The following is a 19,071-nucleotide window of genomic DNA, read 5'->3' on the forward strand; positions in this document are numbered from 1 at the left end:
TTACTCAGTACCATTGTATCATGATTGGACAACAGAAAAATAATAGAATTCTATGTCACCAAAACTACCATTTAATAGAAAAACCTGTAATCACTTTTCAAAATCCAGATAGCAGGATTATCTTGGAATTTTCTGAATTCTACAAATGCCCAGATATTGCTTTTTTCTTTTCTGCCACAATGCCAGATACGTTTCTAATCAGCAGCCATGTTTAAAAACAATTGGACTATATGAGGATCTTTTGCTTTTATCTACTTTCACTTTTTCTATTTCATATTCAATGCTCCCATTTCATTTAGCTTATGTTTTCCAATCTCTCCATCTCTTTTTTTATGTTCTTTCTCAAGCCTTTATTAAGCATACTAGAGAAGATTTTCTATACATATATAAAAATAATGTGTGTAATATATATAGAACAAATACGAATTTTTGCCTAACTAAAAAATTTATGACATTTTGATTCTACTTTTTGACTTGGTATGAATAGAATGCTAGATTTCTAATTTAAGAGAAATAGATATGCAACAAACAACAAAAGTTTACTGTCTAATACAGGGAATTATAGTCAATATCTTGTAATAATCTATTATGGAAAATAATTTCAAAAGTATTATATGTATTAGATATAACTGAATCACACACAAAGAATTCTACTTTTTGAAATTTAGTATTACTTATCTTTTTGCCAGTTTTTCTAAATATCCTATGGACATCTAATAACAACATATGAGAAAAATTTTAAATATGTTTGTGTGAGATATAAGATTAATATAAATTAATTAAATATAAATATTTAAATTATTAATGGCATCATTCAAGATACTGTTATTTTTTCTGTACTCAGAGAAATATATTCTCAGAGAAATGTTAATATGTCTCAATATGATTATGTATTTTTTTCTTTTCTATTTCTTCCAATTTTTGCTTTCTGTATCTGTTTCTTTGTTGTTAGGTGTCTAATGCTTTATGATGTCTATCTTCTTTGTGAATTTTATCTTTTATCATTAAAAATATTCATATTTGTTTCAAAATAAAAAACACTCAACATTCCAAAAACAAAGATCATGGTATCCAATCCCATCACTTCATGACAAATAGATGGGGGGAAAGTGGAAACAGTGACAGATTTTATTTTCTTGGGCTCCAAAATCACTGCAGACTTTTGCTCCTTGGAAGAAAAGTTGTGACACACCTAGACAGTGTATTAAAAAGTCGAGATATCACTTAGCCAACAAAGGTTTGTATAGTCAAAACTATGATTTTTCAGGTAGTCACATATGGACATGAGAGGTGGACCATAAAGAAAGCTGAGCGCTGAAGAAGTAATACTTTCCAACTGTGGTGCTGGAGAAGACTCTTGAGAGTCCTCTGGACTACCAAGTTCAAACTAGTCACCCCTAAAGGAAATCAACCCTGACTATTCATTGGAAAGACTGATGCTAAAGCTGAAGCTCCAAATCCTTGGCCACCTTATACAAAGAGCCAACGCACCATAAAAGACTGATGCTGGGGAGGATTGAGGGCAAGAAGAGAAGGGGACGACAGAGAACAAGACAGTTGGATGGCATGACTGACTCAATGGACATGAGTTTCAACAAACTCAGGGAGATCGTGAAAGACAGGGCACACTAGTGTTCTGCAGTTCATGGGGTCACAAAGAGTCATACATGACTTAGCAACTGAACAACAATAAAAGCAACTATAGGCCAATAAAAAGGCAACCTAGCAGAAATGGAAAAATTCTTAGAAGGGTACAATCTCCCAAGACTGAACCAGTAATGAATAGAAAATATAAACAGACCAATCACAAGTACTTAAATTGAAACTGTGATTAAAAACCCCCAACAATGTCCAAGAGCAGATGTCTTCACAGGTGAATTACATCAAAAATATAGAGAAGATGTAACACCTATCCTCTGAAACTATTGCCTAAAATTACAGAGGAAGGAATACTCCAAAACTCATTCAATGAGGCCACCAAAACTGGACAAAGATACAACAAAAAGAAAATTACAGGCCAATACCACTTCTGAATATAGATACAAAAATTCTCAACAAAGGACAAGCAAACCATATTCAACAATACATTAGAAGGACACAGCCTTCACGGGGTGAAGGGGCTTGCATACCTCAATGAAGCTATGAGTCATGCAGTGCAAGACCACCCAAAGACAGATGAGTCACAGTGAAGAGTTCTGACAAAATGTGGTCCACTGGAGGAGGGAATGGCAAACTACTCCAGTATTCTTGACTGAAGAACCCCCTGGACAGTATGAAAAGGCAAAAAGACATGACACCAGAAGATGAGCCCCCAAGGTCAGAAGGTGTCCAATATGCTATTGGAGAAGTGTGGAGGACAATTACCAATAGTGCCAGAAAAAATGAAGGAACTGGGCCAAAGTGGAAATGAGGCTCCACTGTGGATGGGTCTGTTGGTGAAAGTAAAGTCCAGTGCTTTAAAGAACAATATTAGGACCTGGAATGTTAGGTCCATCAATCAAGAGAAATTGGATATGGTCAAGCAAGAGATGGCATTGAAAATATCATCACTTTGAAATCAGTGAACTAAAGTGGACAGGAATGGAAAATTTTAATTCAGATGACTATTACATCTACTACTGTAGGCAAGAATCCTTTAGAAGGAATGGAGTAGCCCTCACAGTCAACGAAAGAGTACAAAATGCAGTAATTGGGTGCAATCTCAAAAATGACAGAATGATCTCAGTTCATTTCCAAGGCAAACCATTCAATATCATGGTAATCCAACCCCAATCCAGTGCCCTAACCACTGATCCTGAAGAAGCTGAAGTTGACCAGTTCTATGAAGACCTACGGCACTTTCTAGAACACCTTCTAGAACTAACACCCCTCCAAAAATGTCCTTTTCATCATAGGGGATTTGAAAGCAAAAGTAGGATGTCAAGAGATACACAGAATAACAGGAAAATTTGGCCTTGGAGTACAAAATGAAGCAGGGCAAACCTAAGAAGAGTTTTGCCAAGAGAACACACTGGTCATAGCAAACACTCTTTCCCAACAATACAAGCAACAACTCAACACGTGAACATCACCAGATGGTCAATACCGAAATCAGATTGAATATTATTTTTGCAGCCAAAGATGGAGAAGCTCTACATAGTTAGCAAAAACAAGACCTGGAGCTGACTGTGGCTCAGATCATGAGCTCCTTATTGTAAAACTCAGGCTTAAATCAAAGCAAGCAGGGAAAACCACTAGGCCATTCAGGTATGACCTAAATCAAATCCCTTATGATTATACAGTGGAGGTGATGAACAGATTCAAGGGATTAGATCTGATAGATTGCCTGAAGAACTATGGACAGAGGTTCGGAACATTGTACAGAAGTCAGTGACCAAAACCATTCCAAAGAGAAAGATATGCAAGAAGGCAAAGTGGTTGTCTTGAAGAGGCTTTAAAAATAGCAGAGGAAAGAAGAGAAGTGAAAGGCAAGAGAGAAAGGGAAAGATATAACTAACTGAATGAAGTGTTTCAGAGAATAGCAAGGAGAGGTAAAAAGGTCTTCTTAAATAAACAATGCAAAGAAATTCAGGAAAACAATAGAATGGGAAAGACTAGAGATCTCTTCAAAGATTGGAAATATCAAAGAACTATTTCATGCAAGGAAGGGCATGATAAAGGACAAAAAAGGGTAAGGACATAACAGAAGCAGAAAAGATTAAGACATGGCAAGACTACACAGAACTATACAAGAAAGGTCTTAATGATCCAGATAACCATGATGGTGTGGTCACTCACCTAGAGCCAGACATCCTGGAATCTGAAGTCAAGTGGGCCTAAGGAAGCTTTACTACAAACAAGGCTTATGAAGGTGATGAAATTCCAGTTGAGCAATTTAAAATCCTAAAAAATGATGCTGTTAAAGTGCTGCACTCAGTTTGTCAGCAAATTTAGAAAATACAGCAGTGGCCACAGAACCGGAAAAGGTCAGTTTTCATTCTAATCTCAAAGAAGGGCAATGGCAAACAATGTTAAAACTACCACACAATTGCAGTCATTTCACATGCTAGGTTAGGCTCAAAATCCTTCCAGCTAGGCTTCAAGGGTATGTGAACTGAGAACTTCCAAATGTATAATCTGGGTTTAAAAAAGGTAGAGGAACCAGAGATCAAATTGCCAACATCCAGTGGATCATAGAAGAAGCAAGGAATTCCAGAAAAATATCTACTTCTGCTTCATTGACTGTGTGAAAGCCTTTGACTGTGTGGTTACAACAAACTGTGGGAAATTCTGAACGAGATGGGAATACCAGACCACCTTACCTGTCTTCTGAGAAACTTGTATGCAGGTCAAGAAGCAACAGCTAGAACCTTACATGAAACAATGGACTGATTCAGAACTGGGAAAGGAGTAAGATAAGGCTGTATATTGTCACCCTGCTTATGTAACTTAAATGTAGAGTACCACATACAAATGCTGGACTGGATGAATCACAGGCTGGAATCAAGATGGCTGAGAGATACATCAACCTCAGATATGCACATGATACCATACTGATGGCAAAAAGTGAAGAGGAACTAAAGAGCCTCTTGATAAAAGTGAAAAAGGAGAGTGAAAAAGCTGGCTTAAAACTCAACATTCAAAAGACTAAGACCATGGTATCTGCTCCCTCACTTCATGGCAAAGAGAAGGGCAAAACATGGAAGCAGTGACAGATTTTCTTGGGCTCCAGAATCACTGTGGACAGTGACTGGAGCCATTAAATTAAAAGACACTGGCTCCTTGGAAGGAAAGCTGTGACAAAACTAGACAGCGTATTTAAAAGTAGAGATATCACTCTGCTGACAAAGGTCTGTATAGTCAAAGCTATGATTTTCCTGGTAGTCATGTATGGATGTGAGAGTTGGACCACCAAAAAGGCTGAGCGTCCAAGAACTGATGCTTTCCAATTGTGTTGAAGAATCCTCTTGAGAGTCCCTTGGACTGCAAGGATACCAAACCAATAAATCCTAAAGGCACTCAATCCTGAATATTCATTTCATTGGAAGCACTGATACTGAAGTTGAAGCAGTAATACTTTGGCCACCTGATGTGAAAAGTCAACTCACTGGAAAAGACCCTGGTAGTTGAAGACTGCAGGCAAAAAGGAGAAGGGGGCAGCAGAGGATACAATGGTTAGATAGCATCACTGACTCAATGGACATGAGTTTGAGCAAACTCTGGGAGCCAGTGGACGACAGAGGAGCCGGGCATGCTGTAGTCATGGGATCATAAAAAGTCAGACACTACTTAGTGACTAAATCATGATCAAGTGGGATTTATCCCAGGGATGCAAGGATTCTTCAGTGTCAAAAAAATCAATCACCATATTAACTAAAGAATAAAAACTATATGATCATCTCAAGAAATGCAGAAAAAATTTCTGATAAAATTCAACATCCATTTCAGTTCAGTTGCTCAGTCATGTCTGACTCTTTGTGACCCCATGGACTGCAGCATGCCAGGCCTCCCTGTCCATCACCAACTCCTAGAGTTTACTCAAACTCATGTCTATTGAGTCAGTGATTCCATCCAACCATCTCATCCTCTGTCATCCCCTTCTCCTCCTGCCATCAATCTTTCCCAGCATCAGGATCTTTTCCAATGAGTCAGCTCTTTACATCAGGTGGCCAAAGTATTGGAGTTTCAGCTTCAACATCAGTCCTTCCAGTGAACACCAGGAATGATCTCCTTTAGGATGCACTTGTTGAATCTCCTTGCATCCATTTATGATTAAAAGAAAAACAAACTCCACAAAGTGGGAATACAGGGAACCTACCTCAATATAATAAAGGTCATCAATACAAAGAAATGGAGGAAAACAATAGAGTGGAAAAGACTAGAGATCTCTTCAAGAAAATTGGAGATACCAAGGGAACATTTCATGCAAAGATGGGCTAAACAAAGGACAGGAGTAGTATGGACGTAACAGAAGCAGAAGATATTAAGAAGAGGTGGCAAGAATACAAAGAAGAACTGTACAAAAAAGATCTTCATGACCCAGAGAATCACGATGGTGTGATCACTCACCTAGAGCCAGACATCCTGGAATGTGAAGTCAAGTGGGCCTTAGGAAGCATCACTATGAACAAAGCTAATGGAGGTGATGGAACGAAATTCCAGTTGAGCTATTTCAAATCCTAAAAGATGATGCTGTGAAAGTGCTGCACTCAATATGTCAGCAAATTTGGGACACTCAGCAGTGGCCACAGGACTGGAAAAGACCATTTTCATTCCAATCCCAAAGAAAAGCAATGCCAAAGAATGTTCAAACTACCGCACAATTGCACTCATCTCACATCTAGTAAAGTAATACTCAAAATTCTCCAAGCCAGGCTTCAGCAATACGTGAACCGTGAACTTCCAGATGTTCAAGCAGGTTTTAGAAAAGGCAGAGGAACCAGAGATCAAATTGCCAACATCTACTGGATCATAGAAAAAGCAAGAGAGTTCCAGAAAAACATCTATTTCTGCTTTATTGACTATGCCAAAGCCTTTGATTGTATGGATCACAATAAACTATGGAAAATTCTGAAAGAGATAGGAATACCAGACCACCTGACCTGCCTTTTGAGAAACCTGTATGCAGATCAGGAAGCAACAGTTAGAACTGGACATGGAACAACAGACTGGTTCCAAATAGGAAAAGGAGTACATCAAGGCTGGATATTGTCACCCTGCTTATTTTACATGCAGAGTACATCATGAGAAACGCTGGGCTGGAAGAAGCACAAGCTAGAATGAAGATTGCCGGGAGAAATATCAATAACCTCAGATATGCATATGATACCACCCTTATGGCAGAAAGTGAAGAACTAAAGAGCCTCTTGATGAAAGTGAAAGAGGAGAGTGAAAAAGTTGGCTTAGAGCTCAACATTCAGAAAACAAAGATCATGGCATCTGGTCCCATCACTTCACGGCAAATAGATGGGGAAACAGTGGCTGATTTTATTTTTCTGGGCTCCGAAATCACTGCAGATGGTGACTTCAGCCATGAAATTAAAAGACGCTTACTTCTTGGAAGGAAAGTTATGATCAACCTAGATAGCATATTAAAAAGCAGAGACATTACTTTGTCAACAAAGGTCTGTCTAGTCAAGGCTATGGTTTTTCCAGTGGTCATGTATGGATGTGAGAGTTGTACTGTGAAGAAAGCTGAGTGCCGAAGAATTGATGCTTTTGAACTGTGGTGTTGGAGAGGGCTCTTGAGAGTCCCTTGGACTGCAAGGAGATCCAACCAGTCCATCCTAAAGGAGATTAGTCCTGGGTGTTCAGTGGAAGGACTGATGTTGAAGCTGAAACTCCAATATTTTGGCCACCTGACGTGAAGAGCTGACTCATTTGAAAAGACCCTAATGCTGGGAAAGATTGAGAGCAGGAGGAGAAAGGGACGACAGAGGATGAGATGGTTGGATGGCATCACCAACTCAATGGACATGGGTTTGGGTGAACTCCAGGAGTTGGTGATGGACAGGGAGGCCTGACGTGCTGTGATTCATGGGGTCGCAAAGAGTCGGACATGACTGAGCGACTGAACTGAACTGAACTTACATGACAAATCCATAGATAACATCATTCTCAACAATGAAAAGATAAAAGTATTTCCTCTAAGATCAGGAACAAGACAAGGTTGCCCCTACTCTTGCCACATTAAACATAGTTTTGGAATTCTACCAATCAGAGATGAAAAAGAAATAAAATTTGAAAAGAAGTAAAACTGCTATTGTTTGCAAATGACAGGATACTATGCACAGAAAATCCTAAATATGCTAGCAGAAAACTACCAGAACTCATCAATGAACTCAGTAAAGCTGCAGGATACAGAATCAATACTACAAAAATCTCTTGCATTGCTATATATTAGCAACAAAAGATCAGAAATATTAATTAAGAAAACAATCACATTTACTGCTACATGAGAAGAATAAAATACCTAGGAATAAACCTACCTAATGAGGCAAAAGACCTGTACTTCAAAAACTGTAAGTTGTTGATGAAAATACTGAAGATGACACAAACCAATGGAAAGATATGCTATGTTCTTGGATTGAAATAATCAGTATTCTAGAAGTTAGTATAGTACCAAAGGCAATCCACAGATTTAATGAAATTCCTAGCAAACTATCAATGGCATTTTTGGCAGAACTAGAACATTTTTTTTCCCTTTAATCTGTATGAAAACTCAAAAGACCCTGAATAGCCAAAGCAATCTTGAGAAAGAAAAATGGAGCTGGAGGAATCAGGTTCCCTGGCTTCCGAACATATTACAAAGCTATAGTAATCAAAACAGTATGGTACTGGTGCAAAAACAGAAATATAGATCAAGAGAATGGGAAATTAAAAAAAGAAAGCCAAGAAATAAACCCACACACCTATGGCCATTTAGTCTAAGACAAGAGAGGCAGGAATATACAATGGATAAAAGACAGTCTCTTCAATAACTGGTGCTGGGAAAACTGGACAGTTACATGTAAAAAAAAAAAAAAATGAAATTAGACACTGTAGCACACACACAAAAATAAAGTCAAAATAGTTTAAAGACCTAAATGTAAAACCAGATACTATAAAGCCCCTAGAGGAAAAACATAGGCAGATTACTCCTTGAAATAAATCACAGAAATATCTTTTTGGATCCATCTCTCAGAGTTCAGTTCAGTTCAGTCACTCAGTCGTGTCTGACTCTTTGTGACCCCATGAATCACAGCACGCCAGGCCTCCCTGTCCATCACCAACTCCCGGAGTTCATTCAGATTCACGTCCATCGAGTCAGTGATGCCATCAGCCATCTCATCCTCTGTCGTCCCCTTCTCCTCCTGCCCCCAGTCCCTCCCAGCATCAGAGTCTTTTCCAATGAGTCAACTCTTCGCATGAGGTGGCCAAAGTACTGGAGTTTCAGATTTAGCATCATTCCTTCCAAAGAAATCCCAGGGCTGATCTCCTTCAGAATGGACTAGTTGGATCTCCTTGCAGTCCAAGGGAATCTCAAGAGTCTTCTCCAACACCACAGTTCAAAAGCATCAATTTTTCGGTGCTCAGAGTAATGAAGGTAAAAACAAAAATAAACAAATGGGACCTGATTCAGCTTAAAAGCTTTTGCTGACAAAGGTCTGAATAGTCAAAGCTATGGTTTTTCCAGTAGTCCTGTACAAATGTTACAGTTCGACCATCAAGAAGGCTGAGTGCCAAAGAACTGATGCTTTCAGATTGTGGTGCTGGAGAGGACTCTTGAGAGTCCCTTGGAGTGCAGGGGGATCAAACCAGTCAATCCTAAAATAAATCAACCCTGAATATTCAGTGGAAGGACTGATCCTAAAATTGAAGCTCCAATACTTTGGCCACCTGATGCAAAGAGCCAATCATTGGGAAAGACTTTGATCTTGGAAAACATTGAAGGCAGGAGGAGAAGGGGATGGCAGAAGATGAGATGCTTGGATAGCATCAGCAACTCAATAGACATGAGTTTGAGCAAACTCTGGGAGATAGTGAAGGACAGGGAAGCCTGGTGTGCTGCAGCCCATGGGGTCACAAAGAGGTGGATATGACTTAGTGACTGAATAACAACATAGCAAAAGAAATTAAAAAAAAAAAATGAAAAGAGAACCTAGAGCTCAGGAGAAAATATTTGCAAATGATGTGACCAATAAGAGATTAATCTCCAAAATATACAATACACACTGCTCATACAATTTAATATACAAAAACCAAATGACCCAATCATTAAATGGGCAAAAGATGTAATAGACATTTCTCCAAAGATGTACAAATGGCCAAAAAGTACATGAAAATTTGCTCAACATCACTAGTTATTAGAGGAGTACAAATCAAAACTACAATGAACTATCACCTCACATGGGTCAGTATGACCATCATCAAAACATCGACAATAAATGCTGGAGAGGTGTGGAGAAAAGGGAACCCTCCTACACTGTCAGTAGGAATGTAAATTGATCCAGCCACTATGAAAAACAAATGGAAGTTCCTTTAAAAACTAAAAATACAGCTGCTAGGACTTCCCTGGCAGTCCACTGCAGCAGGCACAGGTTTGATTCCTTTTTGGGGAACTGGGATCCTGCATGCCATGCAGTGTGTGTATGTTTGTTTTTTTTTTAATTAATTAATTTAGAAAAGAAAGTTACCATATAATCTGCTATCTCACTCCTGGGCATATATCTGGAGAAAACCATAATTCCAAAAGATACATGTGTCCCATTATTCATTCCAGCACTATTTACAATAGTCAAGACATGGAAACAAGTGTCCATGAACAGATTAATTGATAAGGAATATATGGTATACATACATGATAGAGTATTAGTCATAAAAAAGAATGAAATAATGTCATTTGCAGCAACATACATGGACCTAGAGATTATTATACTAAGTGGAGTCAGTCAGAAAAACAAATACCATATAATATCACTTATATGTGGGCTGTAAAACATCACACAAAATGAACTTATTTACAAAACAGACTCACAGACCTAGAAAACAAACTATGGTTACCAAAAGCAAGGGGAGAGAGAAATTAAGTTTGGATTAAAATATACACACTACTATATATAAAATAGATAACCTAAAGGGACCTACTGTATAGCACAGAGAATTACACTCAATATCTGTAATAACTTACAATTGAAGAGAATGGGAAAAAAAAAGAAATACACACACACATATGTATTACTTTGCTATACACCTCAAACTAGGGCATCATCATAAATCAACATTTCAGTTTAAAAAATTGTTTAAAAAAGAACGTCAACATCACTAATGATCTGGGAAATGCAAGTCAAAACCACAAAGTTATTATCTCAAACATGTCAGAAAGGCTGTTATCAAAAATGCAAAAAATAGCAAGTGTTATTAGCAAGGATGTGGAGAACAGGGAACACTTGTGCACTGTTGGTGGGAATGACAATTTGTGCAGCCACTATTAAAAACAGCATTGAGGTTTCTCAAAAAATTAAAAATAGAACTACTATATGATACAGCAATTCCACATCTGGGTATATATCTGAAGAAAATAAAAACACTAGCTCAAACAGATAAATGTATCCCCAAATGCACTGCAGCATTATTTCCAATATCTAAAATATGGAAGCAGCCTAAGTGTCCAGCAACAGTTGTATGGATAAAGAAAAGGTGAAAAAAACATATATATATATAATGGAATATTATCCAGTTATAAAAAAAGATTGAAATCTTGCCATTTGTGATAATATGATGGACCTTGAGGGCATTATGCCAAGTGAGATATGCCAGACAAAGACGAATACTGCATGATCTCTCTTAAATCATGAATTTAACAAAACAACAACTAAAAACCAAAAATCTGACCTCATAGAGACTGAACTGATGGTTCCAGTGGTAGTAGAGTGCGGGAGGTGACATAAATAGGTGAAAGGGTAAAACAGGTAAAAAAAAAAATTTTTAAAGAAAGTCTATCAAGTGGTATGAAGCGAACCACAAAGACAAATTTTGAAATGCAGTGATATGCAATTTAATACTATCAGAACTGAGAGGAGATAGGATCTGCTAGAGGACTGGAAAGGCTTCAGGAAGACAAAGAATCTGGATAATCACTGTGGACCTTCCAAGAGGTGAAAGAAGAACATGCGTTTTAAGGTGTTTTATAGGAACTGGAAAGATGTTCATGCTGTTAAAAATATACATCCAATTATTTCCAGCTGATTCAAGACAATGATTTCATGTACAGCTCTTAGTGATTCTACTGGCAATAAAAAACTAAATTCAACATGGATGAGAGTTAGCTATTTCCCCACAACCTTGTTTAAAAGGATACAATGAAAGTAAGTCTTAGATCAAATATTGCCTAGCACATATATTTGTTAAGCGTTATTACAACTTCTGCTGTGGCAGCCACTGAAGAACAACAGCCATGGCCTTGTGCTACCAAATGGCTGTGGGCCTCAACAAGGGCCGCAAGATGACCGAGAACGTGAGCGATCCGAGGCACAGCTACCACTGTGGACGCCTCACCGAACACACCAAGTTCATATGGGACATGCTCTGGGAGGCGTGGGGCTTCACCCCTTCTGAGCGACAGGACATGGAGCTGCTCAAGGTCTCCAAGGACAAGTGGGCACTCAAGTTCATCAAGTAAAGGGTGGGGACACACATCTGCGACAAAAGGAAGAGACAGGAGCTGAGCAACGTCCTGGTCGCCATGAGGAAAGGGGCAGCCAAGAGGATCGAGCCCTTCTCCTCTGCACAATACGTCTTCCCAGAAAAAAAAAAGAAAGAAACGTGTTATTATAAGCAACCACAAAACTGTCCATACAACTTGTTTTGTCACCCTGATAAAGTCCTGGTCCATTACCAGTTTGAGTGATTTGATCACACTCTGTAGGACAGGTTCACTAATAGATGTGATAATATTTCATTAAACAGACAGTTCAGACACTCAGTCGTGTCCAACTCTTTGTAACCCCATGAACCGCAGCATGCCAGGCCTCCCTGTCCATCACCAACTCCCGGAGTCCACCCAAAACCATGTCCATTGAGTCACTGATGCCATCCAACCATCTCATCCTCAGTCATCCCCTTGTCCTGCCCTCAATCTTTCCCAGCATCAGGGTCTTTCCAGTGAGTCAGCTCTTTGCGTCAGGTGACCAAAGTATTGGAGTTTCAGCTTCAGCATCAGTCCTTCCAATGAACACCAGGACTGATCTCCTTTAGGATGGACTGGTTGGATCTCCTTGCAGTCCAAGGGACTCTCATGAGTCTTCTCCAACACCACCGTTCAAAAGCATCAATTCTTCGACACTCAGCTTTCTTTATAGTCCAACTCTCACATCCATACATGACTACTGGAAAAACTGTAGCCTTGATTAGACGGACCTTTGTTGGCAAAGCAATGTCTCTGCTTTTTAATATGCTGTCTCTGTTGGTCATAACTTTCCTTCCAAGGAGTAAGCGTCTTTTAATTTCATGGCTGCAATCACCATCTGCATTGATTTTGGAGCCCCCAAAAATAAAGTCTGACAATGTTTCCACTGTTTCCCCATCTATTTGCCGTGAAGTGGTGGGACCGGATGCCATGATCTTCGTTTTCTGAATGTTGAGCTTTAAGCCAACTTTTTCACTCTCCTCTTTCACTTTCATCAAGAGGCTTTTCAGTTCCTCTTCACTTTCTGCCATAAGGGTGGTGTCATCTGCATATCTGCGGTTATTGATATTTCTCCCAGCTATCTTGATTCCAGCTTGTGCTTCTTCCATCCCAGCGTTTCTCATGATGTACTCTGCACGTAAGTTAAATAAGCAGGGTGACAATATACAGCCTTGACATACTCCTTTTCCTATTTGGAACCAGTCTGTTGTTCCATGTCCAGTTCGAACTGTTGCTTCCTGACCTGCATACCGGTTTCTCAAGAGGCAGGTCAGGTGGTCTGGTATTCCCATCTCTTTCAGAATTTTCCATAGTTTATTGTGATCCATACAGTCAAAGGCTTTGGCATAGTCAATAAAGTAGAAATAGATGTTTTTCTGGAACTCTCTTGCTTTTTCAATGACCAGTGGATGTTGGCAATTTGATCTCTGGTTCCTCTGCCTTTTCTAAAACCTGCTTGAACATCTGGAAGTTCACGGTTCACATATTGCTGAAGCCTGGCTTGGAGAATTTTGAGTATTACTTTACTAGATGTGAGATGAGTGCAATTGTGCGGTAGTTTGAACATTCTTTGGCATTGCTTTTCTTTGGGATTGGAATGAAAATGGACGTTTTCCAGTCCTGTGGCCACTGCTGAGTGTCCCAAATTTGCTGGCATATTGAGTGCAGCACTTTCACAGCATTATCTTTTAGGATTTGAAATAGCTCAACTGGAATTCTGTTCCATCACCTCCATTAGCTTTGTTTATAGTGATGCTTCCTAAGGCCCACTTGACTTCACATTCCAGGATGTCTGGCTCTAGGTGAGTGATCACACCATCGTGATTCTCTGGGTCATGAAGATCTTTTTTGTACAGTTCTTCTTTGTATTCTTGCCACCTCTTCTTAATATCTTTTGCTTCTGTTACGTCCATACTATTTCTGTCCTTTATTGAGCCCATCTTTGCATGAAATGTTCCCTTGGTATGTCTAATTTTCTTGAAGAGATCTCTAGTCTTTCCCATTCTATTGTTTTCCTCTATTTCTTTGCATTGATTGCTGAGGAAGGCTTTCTTATTTCTCCTTGCTATTCTTTGGAACTCTGCATTCAGATGCTTATATCTTTCCTTTTCTCCTTTGATTTTTGCTTCTCTTCTTTTCACAGCTATTTGTAAGGCCTCCTGAGACAGCCATTTTGCCTTTTTGCATTTCTTTTTCTTGGGGATGATCTTGATTCCTGTTTCCTGTACAATGTCATGAACCTCCGTCCACAGTTCATCAGCCAATCCATCTATCAGATCTAGTCCTTTAAATCTATTTCTCACTTCCACTGTATAATCGTAAGGGATTTGATTTAGGTCATAACTGAATGGTCTAGTGGTTTTCCCCACTTTCTTCATTAAGTCTGAATTTGGCAATAAGGAGTTCATGATCTGAGCCACAGTCAGCTCCTGGTCTTGTTTTTGCTGACTATATAGAGCTTCTTCATCTTTAGCTGCAAAGAATATAATCAATCTGATTTCGGTGTTGGCCATCTGGTGATGTACATGTGTAGAGCCTTCTCTTGTGTTGTTCAGATAAGAAACAACCAAAACCATGGTTAGGCCCAAAGTCTGGCCGTGGCACCACTGGGGGTCAGTATGGCAGTGCCCTGAAGAGCCAGACCTGAGATACACTGGGCTGAAGAATGTAGTCAAGGAGGTAGAAGACTTATATGCTGTCAACTATAAAACATTAATAAAGGAAATTGAAAGTGAAGTCGCTCAGTCGTGTCTGACTTTTTGCAACCCAGTGGACTGTGTGGCCTACCAGGCTCCTCTGTCCATGGAATTTTCCAGGCAAGAGTACTAGAGTGGGTTGCCATTACCTTCTCCAGGGGATCTTCCCGACCCAGGGATCAAACCCAGGTCTCCTGCATTGCAGGCAGATGCTTTACCATCTGAGCCACCAGGGACACCCTAAGGAAATTGAAGACGATTCAGAAAAAATGGAGAGAGCCCACGCTCTTGGACTGGAAGAGTCAATATTGTGAAGATGGTCATAGTACCCAAAGCATTCCTGTCAAATTACCCATGACATTTTTCACATAAATAAAATAATCCTAAATTTTCTAAGGAACTATAAAGGACCCAGAATTGCCAAAGCAAATCTGGAAGGAAAAAAAAAAAAAAAGAACAGAGCAGGAGACATAACCCTGTGTCAGATTTCAGACAATACCACAAAGTTACAGTAATCAAAACAATGTAGCATTGGCACAAAAATGGATCAATGGAACAGAACAGAGAGCTAAATAATAAGTTAAATACAGGGTGACAATATACAGCCTTGACGTACTCCTTTTCCTATTTGGAACCAGTCTGTTGTTCCATGTCCAGTTCTAACTGTTGCTTCCTGACCTGCATATAGGTTTGGAATGTGAAGTCAAGTGGGCCTTAGAAAGTATCATTATGAACAAAGCTAGTGGAGGTGATGGAATTGCAGTTGAGCTATTTCAAATCCTGAAAGATGATGCTGTGAAAGTGCTGCACTCAATATGCCAGCAAATTTGGGACACTCAGCAGTGGTCACAGGACTGGAAAAGGTCAGTTTTCATTCCAATCCCTAAGAAAGGCAATGCCCAAGAATGCTCAAACTACCGCACAATTGCACTCATCTCACACGCTAGTAAAGTAATGCTCAAAATTCTCCAAGCCAGGCTTCAGCAATATGTGAACCATGAATTTCCTGATGTTCAAGCTGGTTTTAGAAAAGGCAGAGGAACCAGAGATCAAATTGACAACATTGGCTGGATCATGGAAAAAGCAAGAGAGTTCCAGAGAAACATCTATTTCTGCTTTATTGACTATGCCAAAGCCTTTGACTGTGTGGATCACAATAAACTGTGGAAAATTCTGGAAGAGATGGGAATACCAGACCACCTGACCTGCCTGCTTAGAAGCCCTCTGCTCATAGCAGCACTATTCTCAATGGCCAACACATGGACATGATCTAAACACTCATCAGCAGATGAATGTATGAAGACGTGGTACAGATGTACAATGGAGTACTGCCTAAGCCATGAAAAAGAACAAAATAATGCCATTTGTAGCAACATGGATGGAACTAGATATTATCATACTATGTGAGGTAAATAAAAAAAAGACAAATACCATATGATATCACTTATATATGGAATCTAAAATATGGCCCAAATGAACGTATCCACAAAACAGAAACAGACCCACAGACATAGAAAGCAGACTTATGGTTGCCAAGGGGAGTGGGGTAGGAGAGGGATGGAATCCAAATTTGGGGTTAGCAAATGCAAACTATTATATTAATATATAGAATGGATAAACAAGGTCCTTCTGTATTGCACAGGAAACTGATGTATTCAATATCTGTGATAAATCACAATGGAATATCATATAAAGAAGAATGTGTATATATATGTGGCTGAATCACTTTGCTTTACAGCAGAAATTAACACAACACTGTAAGTCAACTGTATTTCAATTAAAAAATAAAAATCTGATATTTGCAAAAAAGAAAAAAAAAGTCACAAACTGCTACAAAACAATTTCAGGGCCTACATCTGATACAGGGCTTATATCCAGAGTATATAAAATACTTTCAAATTTTTTTTTAAATCTAATTTTTAAAAAGTATATTTTTAATTGAAGGATAATTGTTTTACAATATTGTGTTGGTTTCTGCAACACAACAGTATGAATCAGACATAGGCATATGTATGTACCCTCCCTCCTGAACCTCCTTCCCACCTCCCATCCCATCCCACCCCTCTAGGTTATCACAGAGCCCTGGCTTGAGTTGCCTGAGTCATATAGCAAATTCCCACCGGCTATTTTACATATGGTAGTATGTATGTTTTCATGCTACTCTCCCCATTTTTCCCACCCTCTTCTTCCCCCTACTGTCCACAAATCTGTTCTCTATGTCTGCATCCCCATTGCTGCCCTGCAAATAGGTTATTAGTACCATTTTTCTAGATTTTACATATATGTGTTAGAATACGATATTTATCTTCCTCTTTCTGACTTTCTTCACTCTGTATAATAGGCTCTAGGTTCATCCACCTCATTCTATAGAACTGACTCAACTGTGTTTCTTTTTCTGGCTAAGCAATATTCCATTGTATATATGTACCATAGCTTCTTTATCAATGCATCTGTCAATGGACATCTAGGTTGCTTCCATGTCCCAGCTATTGTAAACAGTGCTGCAGTGAACACTGGGATACATGTGTCTTAGAAAATAAGTTTTTAAATAAGCAAAAAGTTTTAACAGAAAACTCATTAAAGAAGATATGCAAACAAATGAACATATTACAAAGTGCTCAACATCATTAGCCATTAGGGAAATGAATTAAACTATAATTGGATACACACTCATTGAAATGGTTAAAATCAACATGGTTGTTTTTGTTGTTCAGTCACCAAGTCCTTTCTGACTCTGCAACACCATGAACTGCAACATGGCAGGCTTCCCTGTCCTTCACTATCTCCCGGAGTTTGCTCAAACACATGTCCATTGAGTCAGTGATGCAATTCAACCATCTCATCCTCTGTCACCCCTTTCTCCTCCTGCCCTCAACTCTTCCTAGCATCAGGGTGTTTTGCAGTGAGTTGGCTTTTCGCATCAGGTGGCCAAAGTATTGGAGCTTCAGCATCAGTCCTTCCAATGATGCTATTAAAGTGCTGCACTTGATATGCCAGCAAATTTGGAGAACTCAGCAGTGACCAAGGACTGGAAAAGGTCAATTTTCATTCCAATCCCAAAGAAAGGCAATGCCAAAGAATGTTCAAATTACCATAAAATTGCATTCATTTCACATGCTAGCAAGATTAGGCTCAAAATCCTTCAAGCTAGGTTTCAGCAGTACGTGAACCCAGAACTTCCAGATGTACAAGCTGGATTTAGAAAAGGCAGAGGGAACCAGAAATCAAATTGCCAACATCCGCTGGATCACACAAAAAGCAAGGGAATTCCAAAAATAATCTACTTATGCTTCATTGACTATGCAAAAGCCTTTGACTGTGTTCAGTTCAGTCGCTCAGTCGTGTCTGACTCTTTGCAACCCCATGGAGTGCAGCACGCCAGACTTCCCTGTCCATCACCAACTCCTGGAGCCTACTCAAACTCATGTCTATCCCGTCAGTGATGCCATCCAAACATCTCATCCTCTCTCGTCCCCTTCTCCTCCTGCCTTCAATCTTTCCCAGCATCAGGGTCTTTCAAATGAGTCAGCTCTTCACATCAGGTGACCAGAGTATTGAAGTTTCAGTATTGGAGTCCATCCTAAAGGAAATCAGTCGTGGGTGTTCATTGGAAGGACTGATGCTGAAGCTGAAACTCCAATACTTTGGCCCCCTGACGCGAAGAGCTGACTCATTTGAAAAGACCCTGATGCTGGGAAAGATTGAGGGCAGGAGGAGAAAGGGACGACAGAGGATGAGATGGTTGGATGGCATCATCGACCCGATGGACAGGAGTTGAGTAAGCTCCAGGAGTTAGTGATGGACAGGGAAGCCTGGCGTGCTGTAATCCATGGGGTTGCAAAGAGTCCGACACAACTGAGCGGCCAAACTGAACTGAATAGTACATAAACAAGTAGGATACCCAGCTTGATAAATTGATTATATTGTGTCTCTGAGGAGATTAGGTCTATTCTACTTTTATATTCTAATGTGGAAATACTAGATTGGTCAAAAAGTTCATTTGTGGTTTTCTGTAAGATGTTATGGAAAAATCCAAACAAACTTTTTGGCCAACCCAATATAAAACTACTCTGTATAAATCTGGATTCATTTTATAGAAATAAGCAGGAAGCCTCCAGCATCCACGGAGGTCAGGTGGAAAAATTCTCTTCTTTACCTATCCTCCTGCCTCAGCCATAGCTTCCAAATGGATGTAAAGTCTTTACAGAGAGCCTGCGTTACCATGGAGTA

At 39.4% G+C, this 19,071-nt stretch overlaps 1 protein-coding gene and 1 pseudogene across 2 annotated transcripts in view; one reads left to right on the top strand and one right to left on the bottom strand.

The window, feature by feature from the left end:
• Nucleotides 1-19,071, bottom strand: part of KLF9 (KLF transcription factor 9) — a 100,200-nt gene that overhangs the window by 29,915 nt on the left and 51,214 nt on the right. The window lies entirely within an intron of this gene.
• LOC133252683 (large ribosomal subunit protein eL36-like) lies at nucleotides 11,791-12,913 on the top strand (annotated as a pseudogene).

Source organism: Bos javanicus, chromosome 8, assembly GCF_032452875.1.
Source record: "Bos javanicus breed banteng chromosome 8, ARS-OSU_banteng_1.0, whole genome shotgun sequence".
Taxonomy (NCBI): domain Eukaryota; kingdom Metazoa; phylum Chordata; class Mammalia; order Artiodactyla; family Bovidae; genus Bos; species Bos javanicus.